The 23,358-nt window shown below is 35.6% G+C and overlaps 1 protein-coding gene and 1 long non-coding RNA gene across 7 annotated transcripts in view; one reads left to right on the forward strand and one right to left on the reverse strand.

The window, feature by feature from the left end:
* The window catches only part of LOC144337686 (uncharacterized), a 216,629-nt gene that overhangs the window by 162,540 nt on the left and 30,731 nt on the right, over positions 1-23,358 (forward strand). For 2 of the 5 annotated variants that reach the window (XR_013411107.1, XR_013411102.1), the window contains exon 7: positions 6,644-6,714. The exons of the other annotated variants lie outside the window; for them this stretch is intronic. The gene's annotated coding sequence lies outside the window, so the exon portion shown is untranslated. The remainder of the gene's footprint in view (positions 1-6,643; positions 6,715-23,358) is intronic. 5 annotated transcript variants of the gene reach the window in all.
* LOC114674456 (uncharacterized) overlaps positions 1-23,358 on the reverse strand; it is a 131,453-nt gene that overhangs the window by 78,763 nt on the left and 29,332 nt on the right. For both annotated transcript variants that reach the window (XR_013411130.1, XR_003725611.2), the window contains exon 2: positions 2,621-2,753. This is a non-coding gene — a long non-coding RNA (uncharacterized LOC114674456). The remainder of the gene's footprint in view (positions 1-2,620; positions 2,754-23,358) is intronic.

The raw sequence follows: 23,358 nt of genomic DNA on the forward strand, positions 1-23,358 counted from the left end.
AGAGAGGTGGCAGGCCCCTGTAGTCCCAGCTACAGGCTGAGGCAGGAGAATGGCGTGAACCCGGGAGACGGAGCTTGCAGTGAGCCGAGATAGCGCCACTACACTCCAGCCTGGGCGACAGAGCAAGACTCTGTCTCAAATAATAATAAATAAATAAATAAATAAATAAATAAATAAATAAATGACTTCTATAAGTAGTTTTAGGGAGAGGGGATAGAACTCATGGTAGATTTTTGATTTAAGGGGAAAAAATTGCTTGTAAAAGATGTGTGAAGAGAATATTACATTGAAGGAAGAACATTTCTGAAAATAGTTCATTAAAAGGCAAACTTAAAGATAAGAAAAGATTAAAATCTAAGTGGTAATGTTTAGTCTGGGTGAGAATTGACTGAAGCTGGATAAAATTAAATTTGAATAAGATCAGCAAGCATCATAAAGAACTAGAAGTGTTTTCGTCATCCTATAGAAAACTGATCCTCTGGTATACCACAATACTTTCTGAAAGTGTCTACATTAGTAATGATTAACCTGTGTGCTGGATTGAACTGGGTTTTAAAGATCAGTTCCATTTGGAAGGAGAATGTTTCTAGTGGTGGTTTAAGACACTTTTTTTCCTGTTCGGTATTTAAACTGAGTCATACAATTTGAGACTATTGTGTCACATTTTCCACCTTTCATTCTCCTCAAGAGGCAGTAGTCAGGAGAAACAGGAGTGATGAACATTAGTGGCAGAGTATGTGGTTACAATAGTCAATAAACCACAGGATGCTTCAGATTCTTAAACAGTTAAAAGAAAAAAAAAAAGCCACTACATAGAGTCCATAGAAAGAGTGATTGTCTAAAGCTGGCACTCAGAGAGCAAGGACCCAGCCATAATTAAAGCTTCCCTATCCCATTGTAACTCCTTTTACATTCTCATCCTGAGAGAACCCATAACCTTGACTGTCTGAATATTTTACAAACTAACAAAGCAGTTTTGTAAAGAAATAAACAAAAACAGTCTAGTACTTAATTACAATTGCAACAGTGTTAAACAGTCTCGCATGCAGATTAAAGAAAGCCTTCAGGCTTAGATTTTAAGACTTTAAACCAGTTCATTCTAATCTCTCCAGTCTCTTGTGATGACATAAAGTATCACGTCTTCAAAAATAACTGTTTAGGATTTGTATTTCAAATTTTTATTAAAATTCTTCCTTTCCCCTGGACTGATTTTTAAAGTTTGTCTGAATATATTCCATATTTAATTGCATAACACAGACTGATAAACACTTTTGGAGTGCCAGCTCTTTAACTGAACCTTTAATGGAACAGATATAAGCTGTTACTCTGTGAATTCTAAATTAGCCAAAAAGAGAAAACTGGGAAAATCATGACAATACCTCAGTTTTAATATATCCCCTTTCTTCATTTCTTCAATTCCAGCTTTTATCTACTTGAATCTAATTAAGTTAGCTTAGATACAGACTTCCTAATAGAAGTAAGCTTTTAGAAATAAATTTAAAAAGCAGAAGACTTGTTTTGTTTCAGGAATAAGGTACAGAACATAACACAGTAGACAAGGAACAGAAGAGTGAATATGAGCTAAATCGTTTTTAAAACCACAGTCTTCAGGGTTGAAGAGAAGGGAGATGTTGATAGGGCAAATTAAAGAGGATTTTTGATATGAAAACAGAAAGTAAAGCTGCTTCTTGAATATATTTAAAATTAGCTCTTTAGATTGCCTATATAAAGCCGATATTTACTGAGCACCTATTATGTACCCAGAAGCACTTAGCTTCTATCAACTTACTTAATGCTCACAACTATATGAGATCTTTAGCATTATTTTCCCTATTTTACAAATGAGTAACTGAGGCCACAAAGAGTGTATGTAATTAGATCAAAGTTATATACTTTGCGAGTAGTATTGCCTGGTTTGAAACTCAGTCTAGCATCAGAGCATGTGCCCTTAGCCACTGTGCTCAATCAACTCTAAATTAGCAATCCTTTACTTTGATGCCATACAGCAAATTTGAAAAATTTTTTTGTATGAGTATATTGTGTATCAGAGATGAAGATACCTCAAACATAAAGATATACCAAGATATGGGACCTATCAGACATGTAATAGCAACTTTCTGAGTTGGGAGCCAGATATGGTGTAAGTGTCATATCTGACTGGTTGAGAAACAGAATGGAGCTTCATTTCATACATTCAAACACATTTTCCTAATCTTTATACTTGTTTTGTTAAGATACACACTATTGAAGCTGTTTTCTAAATTTCTCTTTTAAAAAAGTTTTGGAAAATCCTAGACAAAAATGGAAAGTTATTCGCAGCTGAAATTAATAGGAAATATTAACTATGGAGGTATCTGCCTTTAAAAAATAGGAGAATGCAACACATTGAAGATTATCTAATTTATTACAAAATTTAAATGCTAATAATGGTTGTGTTTTTTGATGGAACTATGAATTATTTTTTACCTTCTTTCTGCTTTTCTTTCCAGTTTTTCCTTCATTAACTTGTTTTCCTCATTATACTAGAAGTCACTTTGTTCATAAACTTGAAAGAAGAAATTTAATTAAAGATGATTCCATAATTAATTTATAATTTTTAAAAGGGACTGATTTAGCTTACCAGATTATAAACTCTTTTAGGGAAGCAAATTTCTTCTTCTTTATAACTTCTCATAATGCCAATTCCTGCAGACAGTAGCAGCATAAGGTGTAATTATTGACAGAAGCCATTACTGTGGACCATTGAATTCACCCTGCCAAGAAGTGAAATGAAATTTAGAAAATTTAGAATTTTCAAAAGGTTGTGTAGAAGAAGCGAGTACTGAGGAATAGCGAGTCATGAAATGTAGGGAACTTAAAGCAGAGCAAGAAAAGCCCAGAAGTATCAGAGCTCCCCATACATTATTATGAAAGTATAGCCAACTTCAATTTCCACCAAAATTTTGCAATTTGCCTAAAGTAGCTCTTATGATTTCCTCAGAGACTTTTTATAAATATAAGGAAGGTAATATCAAAACCAAGCAAGGATAATACAGAAAAGAAAATTACAAACTGTCTTTCTCATGAACATAAATATAAGAATCCTAAACAAAATGTGAGCCAATTGAATCCAGCCATATATAGAAATTATTGTAAATTATGACGAACTGTGATTTATTCCAGAAATACACAGGTGGTTTAACATTTCCGAATAAATGTAATTCACCATATTAACAGAAAAAGGAGAGAGAGAGATCACATGATCATTTTGATAGATTTTTAAAATCTTTAATATTCATTCATAGTAAGACCTAGGAATAGAAAGATTAACTTCCTTAATCTGATTAAGAGGATCTACAAAAACCTACAGCAGAATTCAATATAAAATGCCCACTATCACTACTTCCACTCAGCATTGTATTGGAGGTCCTAACCAGTTTAATAAGTCAAGAAAAAGAAAGCGAAAGCATAAGCATTGGAAGAAGAAAGAAAATTGTCACTATTCACAAATAACCTATTGTATACATTAAAAATCTAAATGAATTTGCAATATTTATGTCTTTGGGATAGGCCATATTTCTTAAACAGAAAAAATAGTACTCTGTCAAGAAAAAATGGATTCATTAAACTTCTGTTTATCAAAAGACGCCCTTAAAAACTAAGAACTTCTGTTCATCAAAAGATGCCCTTAAAAAGAGTAAAAAGGCATACCACAACCTAGAAGATATTTATAAAAGATGATCTGACAAAAGACTTGTATCCACAATATACAAATGACTCCTACAAATCTATAAGAAAAAGTCAGGTAACCAAAGGGAGAAATAGACAAAAGATTTAAATAGATGCTTCACCAAAGAGGATACCTAAGCAGTAATAAACATTTGAGAAGATGCTCACTCTTACTAGACATAAAGGAAGTGCAGATTAAAACAACCAGAACAATTAATATCCCAAGAGTTGGCAAGTAAACAGAGCTATTGGAATCCTCATTCACTGCTAGTGGAAGTATAAGTAGATTTTAAAAACCACTATAGAAAAGTGGCAGTGACTGCAAAGCAGAACATATGCATACCCTGTCCCAGCAGGGTTCCATTCTTAGGTGTGTACATGTCCACCAAATACATGTTTTAGAATGTTTACAACATGTATTTATAATAGCCTAACATCAGAAACAATCCAAATGTTTTTTAGCACTAGAATGAATAAATAAATGTGGTATAGTCGCGCAATGGAACACTTTACAGCAGAGGTCAGCAGATTTTTCCTGTAGAGGACCAAATAGTAAATATGCTAGACCTTGTGTGCCATGTGGGTTTCTGTTGCAGCTACTCAACTATATTGTGATAGCATGAAAGTAGCCATAGACAATACTTAAACAAAATAGAATGACTGTTTTGTAAAACAAACAACATTTTATATGTGGACACTGAAATTTGAATTTCATAGAATTTTCACATGTAATGAACTATCTTTCTTTTGATTTTTTTTTTTTAATGTAAAAATCTTTGGCTCACAGGCCATACAAAACAGGCAGTGGGCCAGATCTGACCTTAGTTTGTCAATCTCTGCTCTACAGCAATGAGAATGGACAAACTATAACTACATACATCACTGTGAATTAATGTCATATAATTTTTAAGTAAAAGAAGCTAGACACAAAAGAGTACATAGTAGAGCATTCTATTTACACAAAGTTCAAAAGTAGGCAGAATTATCTGAGATGTTAGAAGCAAGACAGATACTACCCTTGAGGGAGCTGGTAGTGACTGAAAACAAGCAAAGGGGAGCTTCTGGGTAACTAATAAAACATTCTGCTTCTTGATCTCGATGCTGGATACACAAGTGTGTGCAGCTAGTGAGAATTCATAGCATATTTTTATTTGTGCACTTTTCAATATGTATGTTACTTGAATAAAGACTTCATTAAAATGGGAAGCTATTAGTTATATGGAGTAGGAGAGGAAAGAACAGGTATATGTACAACAGTACTTTTCTACCTAAAAAAAAAAAAAAAAAGAAAAGGCACAGCAACTAATGACAGATTTTTTTAAAGGACCATTAAAACGTTTAAAAATTATTAGGTCAATAACAAAATTCCAAAACAAAAGTGTGAAGATGAAATGAAATATTGTTATTAAATGGCTGAACTTTTCAACTCCTTTAAACTCTCTGATTTAAAAGATCATTTTTCTGTTTCTTAAGGCAAATAATATAGATAAGACTATATTGCTGAGGAAGTTCCCAAAAGGAAGAAATCAGAGGATCATTTGACATTTCACTAAACCTCTAGCCTTTTCAAGCATCTCTACATATGTACTGATTAGTTTTCTTCTGATGTCTTTGGATCCTGCTAGTGCTGTAGTTATAAGTCAGCCATAGTTGAGTCTCGACTGTGCAGCCTCGAGAAAATATAGCCTTTTCATATGATGCTATAGAACTGAAATGTAATTTTCATTTTTATACCCAGAGGACAAAAAAAATTATCTAAAAAGATATATACTTAAACTTGAAGTGATTTATGTTTCCATGGGTTGATTCCATTGTTTTGGTGGCATCTATGGGAGCTCTAAGAACTTATTTGGGATTTGCCATAGCAGCCAAGAAGAGAGTCCTGTGGCTACAGGACTCTATGAAATTTTACAATTAATGTTTAAATTAAGAAAGTATGGAGGGTAAAGCAAGCTATTATGTAATGACAAAACAATAAAAGAATTTTTACTTTTCATCTGTTTGTCACTCAACTTTGGAATAAGAAAAAATATTGTTTTTTAAAGCTAGAATACCTTACTTGCTGAACTCTATAGCTCCTTGGAGTATTTGCATATTGTAACATTAACATATTTTCCATTGCTCTTATCATTCACCCTCATGGCAACATTACTGATAATTTTTAAACCAAATTTATTTTGTTTAAAACTTGCTTTATGTATATATATTTTGTCCTCTTGAATTGTCATCTTCATTCACATATCAGCACATACAGACTATTCTATCCTGATTTCTGGAATTTTTAATATTTAAAAAATTCTGCTGCTTATAGCTGTGATACCTGGTATCATTTATGGGTTTTCATAAAGGGGGGAGTCAAAAGGAAAAATACAGTACTGTCTGGCCTCTCTCTACCTTCTTCTTTTCTATCCCCCCTTTCCACAGAGGAGTTTAATTTTAAATGATAAATGTGGAAATTAGAGACCATCGAGAAAATCCAATTTGGTGAGGAGTTTTAAAAATCCCATAATAAACGCAGAGTGAAATGTATGATTTAATGCAGGGCACCAATGGCTGTTATTATGGGCTATTAGCAAATCGGGGCTGAGAGTGAATCTTTATCACTTGGTGAGTACGGGTTGGTCCTGCCTTTCCCTCTGCTATTGATTTGTAGCCGCTTGTCATAATGACACCGGGAAGCAATGAATGGAAGATGTGCTTTTGATAGGATTCAGGGGGGTCTTGGAAGGGGGAAAGAAAATTCAGCAAGTTTTCTATCTCTTCTGCCTGATTAGATTTTTTTTCTTCTTTTAAGAGCTTTCACATTCCAATAAAAATGCTAAATCAGCGCTGTACCAGAATTGTTATGGTGTAAATAGCTAGTCACATTTAAAGGAGGAAAAGGTAAAGAAATATCAACCAGACTATGTAACGTTAGATGAATTTGACTTTATAGAAATGGAGTTGCACGTGTATATGCTTGTGAACACATGAAGAGCAGTGTGAAGAAGTGTCAGGCATAATACTGTAAGTATACACACTACATCAAGATACACCTATATTTTTGTAAGTATGTGATCATTTGCCTTCAGTATGTGACAGAAGGTGATTTAGCTTTGTATGAATGTGTCAATTTTATGAAGATCAATTCAGTTTTTGTTATGTGTTTATTTTGATAAAGACCACATAAGAAAGAGGTATATTTGTACTGATAATTAAGTAAATTTAATCTCCTGAATCTACTAGTCGTAGTAGAAATTTACTCAACATTTTTCAGATAGGAAAACCATACTGTTTGAGGACAAAGACACTCATGGGGTAATCCAATGAGGGTAAAAAAGATTTCTCTATAGAAAATCTACCTAAAATTTTCTTAGGGTAAGTTAGCTGTCAGCATATGGAAATAGTTATTTGTAGCCCAAGTATGTTTTTTCTATCCCCTTTAAAAGGAAACAATGGTTTTCCTTCCAGGCTCTTTTATTCCAAGACAATGCTAGGGATAAAAGTTCCTCTCTTTACATGCAAAAGTGCATGCATGCAGGCAGTGTGATGTTACAGCAATGGAAAGGGCTAATGTAAGCATGGAGGGAGGAGTACATTCAGTGAACATGTGACACCATTTTGACAGTTACATCAAATGATAAAATCTGCCTTCTCACCTGCTTTACTTCTCAGGTAGGTCTAGATGAGAGTAAGAAAAGCACAAATATTCCCCCATAGTAAGTAGAATACCACGGTTAGATACTTATTAACTGCTTGTGGTGATCATTTATCCCTTTATCCTTTCTAGTTGAGGAAGACTAAAAAACTTTAAAATATAATGTTGCATGTAAGCAGAAACCATATATGAAAAATAAATCCCATCTGGATCCTTAAAAACAAACTTAAACACCAGAAGGTCTTCTAATCTATTGAAATATACCATGAAAAAATATATTTGGAGGCCTGGTTTACAGAATTTAATGTCAGGGAACCAAAAAGCAGCTGTGAAAAAAAAAAATCAAAACTATTAATCTAAGTGTATTTCTCACGTTTGTGAAGTAAAAAGGGCTGTATTATACTCTAGGTATTAATCTCACTAGAAGAGTGTGTGATTTAAAACCAACAGTAAATGAAATGGATGTTCATAGAGATGTGAACCAAGAACAGATAGACTATCTGTAGTTGGAACTTTGTGCTATAGAAGGACTACTTCCCATTAGTCATGCATACCTGAAAGGACTTTATGAGAACTTGCGTCTTTTCAGATGTTGAAACAATGAATACCCTTTAACAGAGAAGGTTTCCCAGGCAATGCAAACAGATACCAGAGTTCATATACTTCCATACCCCCGCACCTCCCATAAAAGGAGTATGCCTAAATTGTGATAAGTTAGAATGTTGCCATTTATTATGTATCATTTATTAAAAACTAATTAAAGGCAGAAAGAGGCATTTCTCTTTTTTTCAGTGGCAGTTTTATTCTATGTAATGTAAGTGATTATTATTTGGTCTATATATAGCTGTTTCATACTACAATGAATTACCTGTATTAAAGTAATAATACCATATGTTCCCACAGCTTTTGTTCTAATGTAAAAGCACAATTAATCATTCCAAGAGCACGATGAGAGGTAGTCGTTTCCATATTTCATATATATTAAGTGATTTCCACTGTTATCCACCCAAAAGTAATAGAGTTGAAAATAGAAATGTGAAACATTTCTGTTTTTCTCACCCTGTGGTTATATAAAATATATCTTATTCTATAAATTGAGATAAATTTAGAAAATAGTTTTTTCTGTCTATATTTTTATTTACTAGGAAATCTATTAAAAACTATAATAAAGTTTACTGTTGCTTTATTACATCCAGTGGTTATTTCTTCTTTCATAGTGACAGGATGAAAATTTTACTACTATTAAAAATTTTGGCTGGATGCAGTGGCTCAAACCTGTAATCCCAGCACTTTGGGAGGCCGAGGCAGGCGGATCACAAAGTCAGGAGATTGAGACCATCCTGGCTCACACAGTGAAACCCCATCTCTACTAAAAATACAAAAAAAGTAGCCGGGCGTGGTGGCAGGCTCCTGTAATCCCAGCTACTTAGGAGGCTGAGGCAGGACAATGGCGTGAACCCTGGAGGTGCAGCTTGCAGTGAGCAAAGATTACGCCACTGTAGCCAGCCTGGGCGACAGAGCAAGACTCCGTCTCAAAAAAAAAAAAAAAAAAAAAAATTTACCTTTTAAGGGCTTCATAAATAAGATATATAAACTATCAACAATTTTTCTAATTGAGAGTAACTTGAATAAATACTGAAATGAGATTAGCGTTTGTTTATGAAGCACTTTCAAATATATTAAGTGTTAATATCATTGTTATGATTGCTTTTATTATACTTGAACAACAGAGTAGTAGAAGAAAAAATAGTACTTGTGCATACATATAGAATGAGGGAAGGGAGAAACTCAAGACAAGAATAAATTCTTGTTTTTTTTAGAAATAGAAAACTGAAAAGAAAACAAATAGAATAAGATAGAAAGGGAATTAAAAATTCCCAGACATGAAAATATTAACACATAAGAGGTAATAAAAAACAGTAGATTGAAGAAACTGTCAAGATAAATGAAAATGAAGATGTTAAGCAGAATTTAACATAATGTTTTATACATCCATTATCTTCTTTAAGCTTTTGTGGGATAGGAAAAAAAAACATGATCTTTCCCAAAAGTGTACACAGCACACTAAAATTTCTATAAGCTCTGTGCATTATCACACTAATCCTCCCATTATCAACACTCCTATGTGGTTTCTGGCAAGAATTATTGCTCCCGTTTGACAGAGGAGCTGAATCACAGTGGAGAACACTGACTTTTTCAAGGTCAATGGTGAGTCAGGGATAGAAATAGAACCTAGAGTTTTTTTTCTTACTCCAAGTATGTGGCCTTTTTATACCCATTTCTCTGTCTATTTTTGTCTTGGATTTGTTAAGTCCCTGTTCTATTTAGACACCATTCAAGGGATTTAGATAATACAAGTACCTGAAGAGCCATGTTTCAATAATATTTTATTTCTAAACATTGCCCCACTCTGGAAACATTAGGATATGTGCTACTTTTTCTTTGTACCTCTTATATTTTGGGTTGGTATTTTTTACAGATTTGTTTAATCTTTCATATGTTGCACACGTTTAACCTTATTTAGTGTGCATAATGCAGAATAACATTCCCCCACCTTAAAAACAAACTAAAAGAAGAAAATATTAAGCAAATCTAGTGGGTTCGTGAATTCTGATCCTTTCCTCAGTGTTTTTACTTCCTTATTTACCAGAAGACAATTTCAGAGATCTTATTTTTGCCCATGTTTCTGAGCCAAGTGTTTGATTGATCTTCACTTTAATTATTAAAGTGATAGAAATACGTAAACATATATATGTATATAGACATATCACATACTTGTGTTCATTAACATTCTTCTTAGTCCTTTCTTAGTATTGAGCTTTTCATAATCTTTCTCATGCTATGTCTGTAATTCATTATGTAAATAAGCTCTTTTAAAAGAGAAAAAGTTATGCCGAGGATAGAGTGATAATTTATGAAGTTACTAGTCTCACAGTTCAAATTTCTTGGTGTGTATTAGACAATGAAAACACTGATTTCCTTCATTTCTTTAAATTTCTTTGTACTTGTGTCAAAACTGTTCAGAGGAATATATTGATGTTATGTAATGCTCTCTTTTGAAATATCCCATTTTTCCCCCCTGGAATTTAAAGATATACTCACTTTATAGTCAAGTAATTTGTTTTTCTTATGTTCTCCCTTTTGGATTTTATTAAGCATGAACAAAATCTTGACTGTCACCAGAAATAAAAATTTCAGCACAAATACACTTATGAGAAATTAGGTAAGTTTCCAGAGGTTGAGAGAAGCAAATTATTGTCACCACTATTTTTTTCTGATGGAACAAACTCCTGTTTTCCTAAGTACTAAAATTCTTAGTACATTCTAATGTTAGCAGTGTACTTACATTTTATGCAAATTGTTTTCTTTAAAAACTAGCCTTTGAACAAAAGGTGCATTATTTTTTAAAGTGGATGTCCCTTATTTTATAAAAGTTTTTTAAAGAAAACCTATAACTCTTTAATATAGTGTTATAGTTTTACTTAGCTGACATTAAAAGCCAGAAAATTGTTCTAAAGCGTCATTTATCTTTCTTGGCTGCAATGCCAAGGAAAACCTAAGGTTCAGTGTAACCAGAACACTTTATGGGGAGAAAAAAAAAAAAGTTATTTCATGTGCATGCAACACTAGAGGGCACTCTTTAGCAGGTTGCAAGATAGGGACTTTCTTACTGGTATCAAAGCCTGGCTTGGTGATGGAGGTAAGGGTTTGAGGAGTTCAGAGGTTTGGGCAGGTGCGGGGTGAAAAAATGGCATTTAACCTTTTATAATATCTACTCTTCCCAAAAAACTAGAATACCACAATCAATGCCAATAATACTATGTCTCTTAAAACATATTCTTAAAATTGTTCGTGAAGCATGTATTTCTTAGAGATTAATAATCTTAGTTACTTCTGCATAAGTGTTTCTTTATATATGAATTGAATACCACTTATTTAACTTGTTTTTAAAATTAAGTACTGTATGGTTGTTCACCCTATGTTTTGGTTTACATCAGTATTTTCTACAGCAGATAGAAAAAGTAACAAGTTTTGATACTTTGTGTCTGAAAAAAGAAGTCTATTTTTTATTTTTTTAATTTGAAAAAGCTGAAATTAAAACCAAAGTAACATTTTTTGTCCTCTCTAATAAACCTTTTATTTCTGTCTTTTGATCCACCATAGATGAGACCTCCTTTTTCTTTTGATTTTGCTTTAAAGCAGCCTCTTTGCATATACTAATCGCATTCTCATGCTTATTATTTTATCCTGGTTCACAAAAGGGATATGATCTCTGAATCATGTATTTTCTCTTACAATCTTTTGTTTTTTCCTTCTTTTCTTTTTTTACATTTCATTTTCCCTTTCTTAGTAAACCATGCTATAAGGCTGCAAGAATAAGAGTACTCTAAAGCTTATTAACCAGTTTTTCTGACATGAAAAATGCTAAATCTACTTAAGCAATTAGCATGTCCAAGCCTAACTATAGTAGAGATACAATCAACAGATCACCAGTATTAAATGATATTTAGAAGGCAGCAACGCATAGCAGTTAGAGATTGGACTTTTGAGTTAGATCAACTTGAGTTCCTACTCGCTATGCGACAGTGAGCAATTTTTTATTTGACATCTGTAAGCCTTAATTCCCTACCCATAAAAATGGGAATAATAATGGTAATTATACTTTAAGTCAGAGTTGAGGACTGAAGAAGATTTTATATGTGTGTGTGTATGTATGTGTGTGTGTCTGTGTGTTTATATATAAATATATATATAATTGCACATAGCAAATAGTAAAAACAGGTATGCTGTTATTTATTATTCAGATTTAGCTGAGATCTCTATTAATATTGCCCTGTATGCATTTCATTTTTTTGCAGTACCTTTTAGATACAAAATTTTAAAATTATGTACTTGATTTTTGTTAGCTTTTGAGCAACAACAAAACGATGTACATCAGAGATAGCACTGCCTTGACTTTGAAAGACCTTTGACAATAAAATCCAAGGCCAGGACTAGGGTGAGGCTAGGAAGGTGCTTATATAGCAAAATTTAAGGAGGTACCCACTTTCAGGTGTCAGCCTAGCGCTTACATGACCCTGGGATTGAGAGACTCCTTAAATTTTACACCATAGGCATTTCTCTTACCTCATCCCAGTCTTGGCCCTGATATAAACCTTAATTTTCACTTTGGCTTTTTCCTTAAGTTCATGAAATAAATGCTTATGGAAAAAGATAATTTGCATATAGCTTGATCAGTCTGCAGAGGCTGGGCACAGAAAAGCTTCAAGAACCTTATTCAAGACCTTCCAAACTGTGGATGGACTTGAACACTCAAGGCATCTTTGTTGTTCAGATGGGTATTTGGCTCATAATAATAAAATGCCTTAAATATCTTTAATGCTAAAAATGATACAACCCTTTTTTTCAGGCATATTATGACCTAAAAATTCAACTTCAGTCATTAAATCCTTGTGGCAACTAAACTTATCTCTGGCACAGCATGTTTTAGGACATTCTAGTAAGGTTACCAATCACGTATATTGCACACAAGTCATTTCAGCTGCAAATAAAATAAATAAAATTCGAATCACTGATGTTATATCCAGAAGCTGAAATTGCATGCAAGTTTAGACTATAAATACCTACATTGCAATTTATTGAAGTGACAATTCTAGTATTTGTTCTGGTCATCATTAAGAGTTACACATGTATAAAAATTTTGTATCTGATCAGAGAACCAGCATTCCTGCTCTTAAGAGACATTGTGTCCACATTCCACTCAGTTCCGAAGCACTCCTTATGCTAATAGTGCAAACACTTGCTCTCTTATTACTGCTATAGTTTGGTTTGTTTGACCCCTTCAAATCTCATGTTGAAATTTGATTTCTAATGTTGGAGACGAGGCTTAATGGGAGGTGTTTGGGTCATGGGGGCATATCCTTCATCAATAGATTTGTCCTCTCTGGGGGTAAGTGAGTTCTCATTCTATTAGTTCTTATGAGAGCTGGTTGTTAAAAGTAGCCTGGCACAAACCCCCAGTCCCCCTGCTTTCTCTGCTTCCTCTCTCGCCATGTGATCTCTGTGCATGCCAGCTCCTCTTTAACTTCTGACATGAGGGGAAGCAGCCTAAAGCCCTTAGCAGAAGTAGATGCTGGTGCCAAGCCTCTTGTACAGCCTGCAGAACTGTGAGCCAAATAAACCTCTTTTCTTTGTAAATTACCCAGCCTTAGGTATTTCTTTATAGCAATACTAAGCAGACTAAGACAATAACTTTATTTTGAAATTTAAACTCAGTTAAAGCTTATGTATTTGCCTAATTTGACTTTATTCTTATACTTTCTGGGGACCCCAATATTTCAATACTTACAAACATAAAGGCACAAGCATTTTTTTAAAAAAGTATAAGCATAAAATAAGGTTTCTTGATTTGATAATAATACCCAAAGCTATCTACTTACAAGCCTTTCCTAGTTCTCTTGATTTTCAAATTCTTGTCACTTAGTAAACTTTCAACTTCTTCTATGGCTCTGATCCTTATTGGGTATCGTAAACTGAGTTAGATTTTCATATAGCCCAAGAAAAACTAAGTCTTTTGACATTGATAACTTTCTGGGAAATACTACTTTCTGTGAGTCAAAACTGAAACCAGTTCCTAAACAGAGTTACTGTTGGATGCTGTATTGCTGATGATTATACTTTTTATGGTTTTATGATATGAAGCAATTTAAGGTAACTGAGCGGGAGATTTCTGTCATTTGTGTAAACCAGACTCATTTTATGTTCCTAAAATCTTTGTTCTCCCATAGTTCTATCAAATTAAAGCTGCCGTACTCTGTTCCCACATTATTACTTCAAAAATCCAGTGTTGCACTCTGCACACAAGTCTTCACAAGACTTTGACTGTTAAAGTCTTCACAAGACTTTGCTACTGTTTTTGATTTAATATAAGAAGTACTAAGAAAGCAGCCCAGTAGAATAGTCAGGAGCTCAGCCGTATGTTTGAACTCTGGCTTCTGAATAAGTTAAATTACTTCCCAAAGCTTTACCCTCTTTATATGCACCATGAGAATAATGATAGTACCTATCCCATAAAATGATTATGATGTTCAATTAAGATAAAACATTGAAATGCTGATTATTATTTGACATTGGAAGGCTTGTGAGAATTTGATACAGTAAATATGTTCTTTTTTCCAAAAAGCCTTAAAATTGTGTGTTTTTACATTTTTTAAACAGTTATAGAATGCTTTCTCCCTTAGGAAATCTCATTTATACTCAGGTTTCCATTATATGCCTTTGATTCTTTTAATTTGCATTCCTTGTTCTTATTCTGTTTCTACATGACATCTCTAAACATAGCTCAAAATTAACATGTCCAAATATGAACTCCTGATCTTCAAATAACCCCCTACTTTAAAAATAAAGAAAAAAATCTATTCTTTTGTCCCGTATTCCTTACTTTTTGTAAATGACTTAACTAATTGCAGAGACATTAGAATTATTTTTGATAATTCCCTCCCCATGTCTACTTCATCACCTAACGTCCATTTTACCTTACAAATATCTTTTGAATTCAGCCACTTATGTCAATTTCCACTGCTACCGTCCTAGGCCAAATTACCATGATGTTTCACCTGGCCTACCACAAAAGCTTCCTGTTTTTTCAACATTCGTTCTTACCTCTGACAACTATTTCTCCATATCACAACCAAAGTGATCTTTTAAAAATCTGGTCATTTGTCTCCTGTTGGTGAAACTTTTCAAAGGCTTCCTATTTTCCCTAAAATGAAGACTACCATCTTTAATATGGCATTCTAAGCTAAGCATGATCTGAACTTAGTGTCATGCTCCAACTTCATTACATCACATTCTTCCCCCTACTATTTCAGCTACATACCTATTAACTTGGATCTTTGGACAAGCCTTTCCTTCTACCTACAAATACCATTTTCATCCCATTCCTCCCTTTCCTAGATAATCTCTACTCATCCTTCAGATCTCAGCTTAAAATTGAGTTCCTCATGAAAATCTTCCTATACTCTCATACGTTCCCCAGCAAACTGAATCAGTCCCCTACTGTGCATTCAGAGCTCCCTATGTTTTTATAACACTTACACAATTTTTGATAAGATATAGTTATGTGATTAATGTCTATAAACTATGGGATCTATATCTAGTTTTTCTCTCAATTGAGTAACCTATGCTCACAAAGCTGCTGGAACATAGTAAATATTGCCAAGTGAGAAAGAGAAAGTCGTCTGACTTGGTAAAATAATGGCAATGTTCTGGATCTTTAGATAGCCAAGAAACCTTAGAAATCATTACATTATATATAATTGTTTTATAGATTAGGAAGCAACAGGCCGGGCACGGTGGCTCATGCCTGTAATCCCAGCACTTTGGGAGGCCGAGGCAGGCAGATCACAAGGTCAGGAGAGTGAGACCATCCTGACTAACACGGTGAAACCCCGTCTCTACTAAAAATACAAAAAAATTAGCGGGCGTGGTGGCGGGTGCCTGTAGTCCCAGCTACTCGGGAGGCTCAGGCAGGACAATGGCATGAACCCGGGAGGCAGAGCTTGCAGTGAGCAGTGTTCGCACCACTGCTCTCCAGCCTGGGCGACAGGGTGAGACTCTGTCTCAAAAAAAAAAGCAACATTTTTGCTGTCATTTGTATTAGCTTCCTTAAATTATGCTTGTCTTATTGTACATCATCTATCAATAATCAGGATAGTCTTTGAAATTCTCTGTGTGAATTATTATTTCTTTATTTGTTAATATTTACAGATCTGGTGTATTTTAAAATAAATGGTCACATAAACAAAATATTGTATTACACCGTCATCCACAAACGGTTATCACATGCTGGTGCTCACTTTACACATATGCCATTTTGGCTGATGCACTCACCCCATGGAACCTATTGTTTGCAAACAGTGCCTAAGGATCCCTATCTTTTTTTGAAGATTAACTCTAAGCAGATCTTGTTCCTTCTTACCATGTGTACATGGGAATTATCAGCCTTAAACATGTATCTTTTTATGAGACCCTATTGAGAATAAGATAGCTCCCTCTGTTTCATTTTACAAAGAGAAACTTGCCATTGGTGGTCATTCTTCAGAAACAATAGCTTTATCATGACATCTGTTTTTTTCCTAGAGACAAACAAGCAGGTACAATACCTGCCCTTTAAGGTATTGCTTACCTTAAAGGGCAAAATAGAGGAAACAAATAAAAAACAAAGAAGAAAAATCTATGGTCTTCAGTTATCTATGGATATTTGGCTTACCCGTTGTAAACAATTGGCTTTTAGGTTCCTAATACAGCTCCTAGAATTACTGTTTTAGTCTGTACTTTTTATTTTCACTGACGTGAATTTATCTTTGTCATAATGAGTTGAAAACTCTGAAGACACAAGAAATTGGTTCTCAAACCTACTAATTTACTGTCTTCATTAACTTAACATATTCTTTCATAATAGCTCTCTACATCTAAGCCAAGATTTAAAAAAAAAAAAAAAAAAAAAACTGGTTTTCAACCCTGTTACTCATTTTGGGTTTATTTGTTGAGATGCCACACAGATGAATATTAGTTGCCCTTGTGGTTTGGAAGTGCAGAAATACATAAACATAAACTGAGTGTTAGTATATTCCTTCAGAATACTGCAAAATAGCAACAACTTTCATTTGTTGTTTCCTGCAGTAGATTTGTTACCTACAAGAGTGTAGGTAAAGATCTCAACATCATGGTTTTTACTGTTTGAGTTACAAAATAATAACCCCCAGTCTCAGAGTTGGGTTTTTTCTTTAAAGCTGTTAGATTTAAAACCTTGTTAAATTTTACATCGATTAAATTGTCTTAATATACTTACTTTTCTCTACTGAAACTTAAGGAAGACTGCAAGTAACATTTATAACAATGTGCGATTGCTTTACTGAAAATATCCTAGTGTTCTGACTCCCAGTGAGAGCGGTTTTGAATAATGCTTTGTGGTGCTCAATGCTATGGGTCCTAGCATCCTAGTTTCCCTTTAATAACACATGATGAATTTAGCATGCATTTATTTATTTAGATAGTTTTTAAACCTGATTTTTTTTTCTCTCGAAGCAACGATTTTTTATTTCTTTCTTTTTAAGGGCAGGATCTTGCTGTGTTGCCCAGGCTAGTCTCAAACTCCTGGATTCAAGCGATTCTCATGCCTTAGCCCCTCATGCAGCAGGAATACATGTGTGTGCCACTGTGCTCAGCTAGTATCTCATTAATTAGTTTTTTTTTTTAGACAAAGTCTCACTATGTTGACCAGGCTGGGAAATAGCAATTTCTGAAACTTTACTTTGTTATGTCAAGTAATCTTCTGTCTTGTTTTGTTTCATCATATTGGTTCTGTGTTTACCACTTTCAAGCTTCAAAAGATGCTCCTGTCTGGGTGTGGTGGTTCGTGTCTATCATTCTAGTGCTTTGGGAGGCCAAGGTAGGAGGATCACTTGAGGCCAAGAGTTTGAGACCAGCCTGGGTAATGTAGTGAGACCCCATCTGCCTCCAGAATTGAAACAAACTAGCTGAGTGTGGTGGTGCATGCCTGTTGTCCTAGCTACTTGGGATTCTGAGGTGAGAAGATTGCTTGAGCCCAGGAATTTGAGGCTGCAGTACGCTATGATTGTGCCACTGCTCTCCAGCCTGGGTGCAGAGCAAGGCCCTGTCTCTAAAACAAGCAAACAAAACAAAAAACAAAAGGTGCCCCTGATTTTAGGATTTGGTAAATCAGTTTTCATTCTGTAAAAAACCTCCTTTATTCTCAGCTTTCCAGACAGATATCTTAATTGTTTTGAGTTTGTCTTCCCATTCCCTGACTTCTTTGATTGTAGTGACCTTTATTTAATGTTTAACATCTCTGATCTGAACCTAGCATATCAAGCATGAGTGAATCATAGTTACTTTTTGAATTCATTCTTATATGGTATATTTTTCCAATGGTGCCAGGATTTTGTTTTTTAATTATAACTTTTACTGCTCCAACACAGTAAGTTAAACTGTGCAGGGAGCACTTAGTAACTCCCTAAGAAAGTCACACATTAACATAATGGATTATTTTTTGGCCTCTAAAAGTTGAATTGCCTTTATTAGTTAATATTTCTCTAAGTGTTACTTCTGACATTCATTGTCTTTTGAGCATGTAGCTTTAATTCGGATGGAAGTTAGCTTCAAATTTTTACATTTTAACTTTCTCTGATCAGTGAGTTGATTTGGTAGATAACGCATTTAAAATAGCATTATAACCACATATGCACTTATTCATACCTAATATACACAATATGTTTCCTCAGTACCTCCCATCTTTGGAAAAGTTTGGAAGAGAAAATTTCAGGGAACTGTGGCTTTTGTTATTTTATAGAGTTATTTGCCTTGATATGTGGATACTTTTACTTCTATTTGAAAGATAGTTATTCTCAACCATTAATCAAATATTGTTTCTAGTTATGTTCAATTACAATATGAACTAAGTGTTTGCTTTATTTTCCATATCATTTATTTTTATTATACTGGCACTGCCTGGTTTTGAGATGCAGATAGCTGTGTTTCTGTAGTGATGAGAATTGGAGGAATGAGGGAACTTATACACCAAAAATGGTTAAGTTATTCTTTCTTACAAAGAAGCCTCAGAATGTTCCTCTACAAAGAAAGCATCTAGGGAATGTGACATCATCAATATGGCAGAACAGGAGAATCTAGCTTTCATTCCCCTCAAGGAAACACCAGTTTGTGTAACTACCCACAGACGAGAATAGATTTTGTGGGAGCCACAAAATCTAGCTGAGAGTTTCCAGCACACTGGTGGAACAAAAACTCTGAGAGTGGAAACATTGAAGAGTAAGAAGAGCAATTTCATTTTACTAATATCACCCTTCCTTAAAGTACCACATCTTTGTGCCAAAAGAGGCCCCCTTGACCCACAATTTCTCTCATGAGGGAAAGTGAGAGCAAAGTGAGAGCCTGAGTTACCCAGCCTTGTGGGATGCTGCCTGAGAGTCTCACATCATCTTGCCCCACCCAGAATACCAAGGGGATCTACATGGCTGAATAATCCAATGGTAGCTAGGAGTAGGGAGAAGAAGTGAACACTCACAGCAACTGGCATGCAGTTTTCAACGGCCAGCCACAGATATAGTTAACTGGTTCATGGAGTCCATCAAGAGATCCACCCACAAATCCTGCAGGACAACTTTCCCATATACACTCCCAACAAGTTGCTGTGCACCCTTAGGACCCCATTCACCACCACCACCATGGATGGTACCCCGTGCGTCCCTGGTGCATGGCCTGTGCAAGTTCCCTCAGACAGTGTATGGATCTCAGTAGCCAATATGTATCTTAAAAGCCTGATCTACTGGTTTGTGAGAAAGCACACAACCTTAAACACTTCAGGGCACAGCTCTGGGGAAAATAAATGAAAGGTTATTGGCACCAGTCCCAGCTTTGTAGGATGACGAGAAGGCACACAGTATTAAGATTTCCCCATAAGAGGAAACAAGAGGAGTGAAGCAAATGCATTCATGGTAAAGGTCTGAGAAACCTTCAGCATCTCTAACCAGGCTCACTGGTGAAAGTCTCTCTTCATGGTAATCAATAAAGACAGGAAGAGTTGACTGTTTCTTCAAACGTGAAGGCTTCAAGGAACATAAGATTCAAGGAAGTATACTACCACTAAAGAATTACCAGTCTTTTGAAATTATCTAGTGAGAAGAACAAAAATATAAAAGAATGAAAAGGATGAAGAAAGCATATGGGATGATGGGACACCATCAAGTGAACCAAAATATGCATTATGAGATTCCCAGAAGTAGCTCAGAAAGAGAAAGAGGAAGAAAGTTTATTTAAAGATATAATGAAAGATAGCTTCCCAAATCTGGAAATAGAAATAAGCATGCAGTTCCATGAAGCCCAAAACAACTCCAAATAAGTTAAGCATAATGAGGTCATCACTGAGACACATTAAAATCAAATTATCAAAAGTCAAAGATAAAGAGAATTTTGAAAACAGAAGGGGTTTTTGTCACATACAAAGGGCCCATTATAAGACTATCAGCAGATTTCTCAGCAGAAACTTTACAGGCCAGGAAAGAGTGGGATGATATATTCAAAGTGATGAAAGAAAATAGCTGCTAACCAAGAATAGCATGCCTGACAAAGGTGTCCTTCAGAAATAAGGGAGAGATAAAGATTTTCACAAGCAAACAAAAGCTGAGGGAGTTTATCACCACTAGACCTGCCTTACAAGAAATGCTAAGGGAAGTTCTTCAGGTTGAAATGAAAGGATGCTTATTAGCATCAGGAAAATATATGAAGGTATAAAACTCAGTAATAAAGGTAAATACATAGTCAAATTAGAATAGTCTAATACTGTAATGGTGGTATGTAAATCACTTTTACTTTATGATGAAGGTTAAAAATACAAATGTGTAAAAATAACCAGCTACAAAAATTTAATTGATACACAGTACGAAAAGATGTAAATTGTGGTATCAATAACAGAAAATGTTGGCAGGGTGAGTAAAAGTATAAAGTTTTTGTATGTGACCAACATTAAGCTGCTGTCAGTTTAAAATAGACTGTTATAACTATAAGATGCTTTATATAACCTTCATGATACTCACAAAGCCAAACTCATAATAAATACATACAAGACAAAGAAAAAGGAATAAAATCATACCACTTTAAAAAAAAAAAAAAAAAGCAAGAGAGGAAGAAAGGAACAAAGGAACTATAAAATAATCAGTTTTATTCAAATGGCAACAGTAAGTTCTGACCTATCAATTAATTTAAATGTAAATGTATTAAATTCCCCAATCAAAAAGCAGAGTAACCCAATGGATTAAAAAAACATGATTTGACTATAGGCTACCTGCAAGAAACTCACTTTAGAATTAAGAAGACACATGGGCTGAAAGTCAAGGGATAGAAAAAGATATTCCATGCAAAAAGTAACCAAAACAGAGCAAGAGTGTCTGTCTGTCGCAGAGATAAAGAATATTTCTGTGTAATCACAAAGGGATCAATTCATCAAGAGGATATAATATTTGTAAATTTATATGTACTCAGTGTTGGAACACTGAAAAATACAAAGCAAATATTAACAGAATTGAAGGGAGAAATAGACAACAACATAATAGTAGAGGACTTTGATACTCTGCTTTCAACAATGGATAGATCATCCAGACAGAAAATCAATAAGGAAATGTCAGACTTGAACAAATGGACCTAACAAACATATACAGAACGTTCCATCCAATAGCAGCAGAATACACATTCTTCTCAAGGGAACAAGTACGATTTTCCAAAATAGATTACGTGTAGGCCACAAACCAAGTCTTAACACATTTAAGAAGATTGAAATCATATCAAGTATCTTCTGACCACAAAGCTGTGAAACTAGAAACAGGAGGAAAATTCACAAATATGCAGAAATTAAATAACACACTCCTGAGGGTGGAGCAAAATGGCAGAATAAAAGGCTCCACTGATCACCCCGAATTGCTGGGCTATTGAATTGCTAATGCCACCTCTCTACCTTCCTGACAGTGTTGGCATGGTGCCAAGAGTGTTTCTTTGCTCTGGGAAGAGGAAGAGCACAGCAGTTGTGAGGCACTGAACTCAATGTTGCCCTGTTATAGCAAGGAAACAAAACAGACCAAATTCAGCTGATGCCCACCCACAGAGTGAGCATTTAAACCAGCCCTGGCCAGGAGGGATTGACTGATCCCAGCAGTCTGAACTTGAGTTCCTACAAGTCTCACCATTGTGGGCCAAAGCACTCTGGGACTCCAAATAAAGTTGAAAAGCAATCTAGGCCACAAGGACTGCAACTATTAGGCAAGTCCTAGGGCTGAACTGAGCCCAGAGCCAGTGGACTAGTGGGGTATACAGCCTACTGAGACACCAGCCTGAGCAGCTAAGGGAGTACTGACAGCATCCCTCCCCTAATCCCAGGCTACACAGCTTACAGCTCCTAAAGAGACCACTTCCCTCCACTTGAGAAGAGAGCAAAGAGTGGGGAGGACTTTGTCTTGCATCTTGGATACTAGCTCAGCCACAACAGGATAGGGCACCAGGCAGAGTCATGAGGCCCTTTTTCAGGCCCTAGCTCCTGGACATTTCTAGACATACCCTGGGTCAGAAGGGAACCTGTTGCCTTGCAGTGAAGGACCCAGTCCTGGCAGGGTTCCTCGCCTGCTGATTGAAGAGCCCCTGGACCCTGAATAACCAGCAGCAATAACCAGCTACTACACTGAGGACCTTGTGTGAGACTCTGAGACCTGCTGACTTCATGTGAGACTCAGCACACTTCCAGCTGTGGTGGCTATGGGACAAGACTCCTCTTCTTGAGAAAAGCAGAAGGAAAAGTAAAGGGGACTTTGTCTTGGACCTTAGGTACCAGCTCAGCCACAGGTAGGTAGAGCACCAAGCAGGCTCTTGGACTCTCTTATTCCAGGACTTGGATCTTGAATGGTATTTCGGACCTACCCAGGGCCAGAGAGGAACCTACTGCACTAAAAGGTCAGTTTCAGACCAGGCAGCATTCACCACAAGCTTGATGAAGAGCCCTTGGGCCTCAGCGAATATCAGTAGTAGTCTAGCAGTATACCCCATGGGCCTGTGATGACAGTGGCTATGGGATGAGGCCTTTGGAAAGAGAAAGGAAGAGTGGGAAAGACTGTCTTGTGGATTGAGTGCCAACTCAGCTACAGTACAGTAGCACACTAAGTAGACCTTGAAGCTTTTTTATTCCAGTTTTGGTTTCAGGATGGCAACTCTGGACCTGCTTGGGGCCTGGGGAAACTCACTACCCTGAAGGGAAGGACACAGGTCTGGCTAACTTTGCCACCTGCTGATTGTAGACCCTCAGAGGCTTGAGTGAACATAGGGAGTAGCCAGAGAGTGGTTACAGAAGGCCGTGGGTGAGACCCAGTGCTGTGTTGGCTTCCAGTGTGACCCAGCATAGTCACAGGGTCATGGTGGCCACAGGGGTGCTCATG

Source organism: Macaca mulatta, chromosome 20, assembly GCF_049350105.2.
Source record: "Macaca mulatta isolate MMU2019108-1 chromosome 20, T2T-MMU8v2.0, whole genome shotgun sequence".
Lineage (NCBI taxonomy): Eukaryota > Metazoa > Chordata > Mammalia > Primates > Cercopithecidae > Macaca > Macaca mulatta.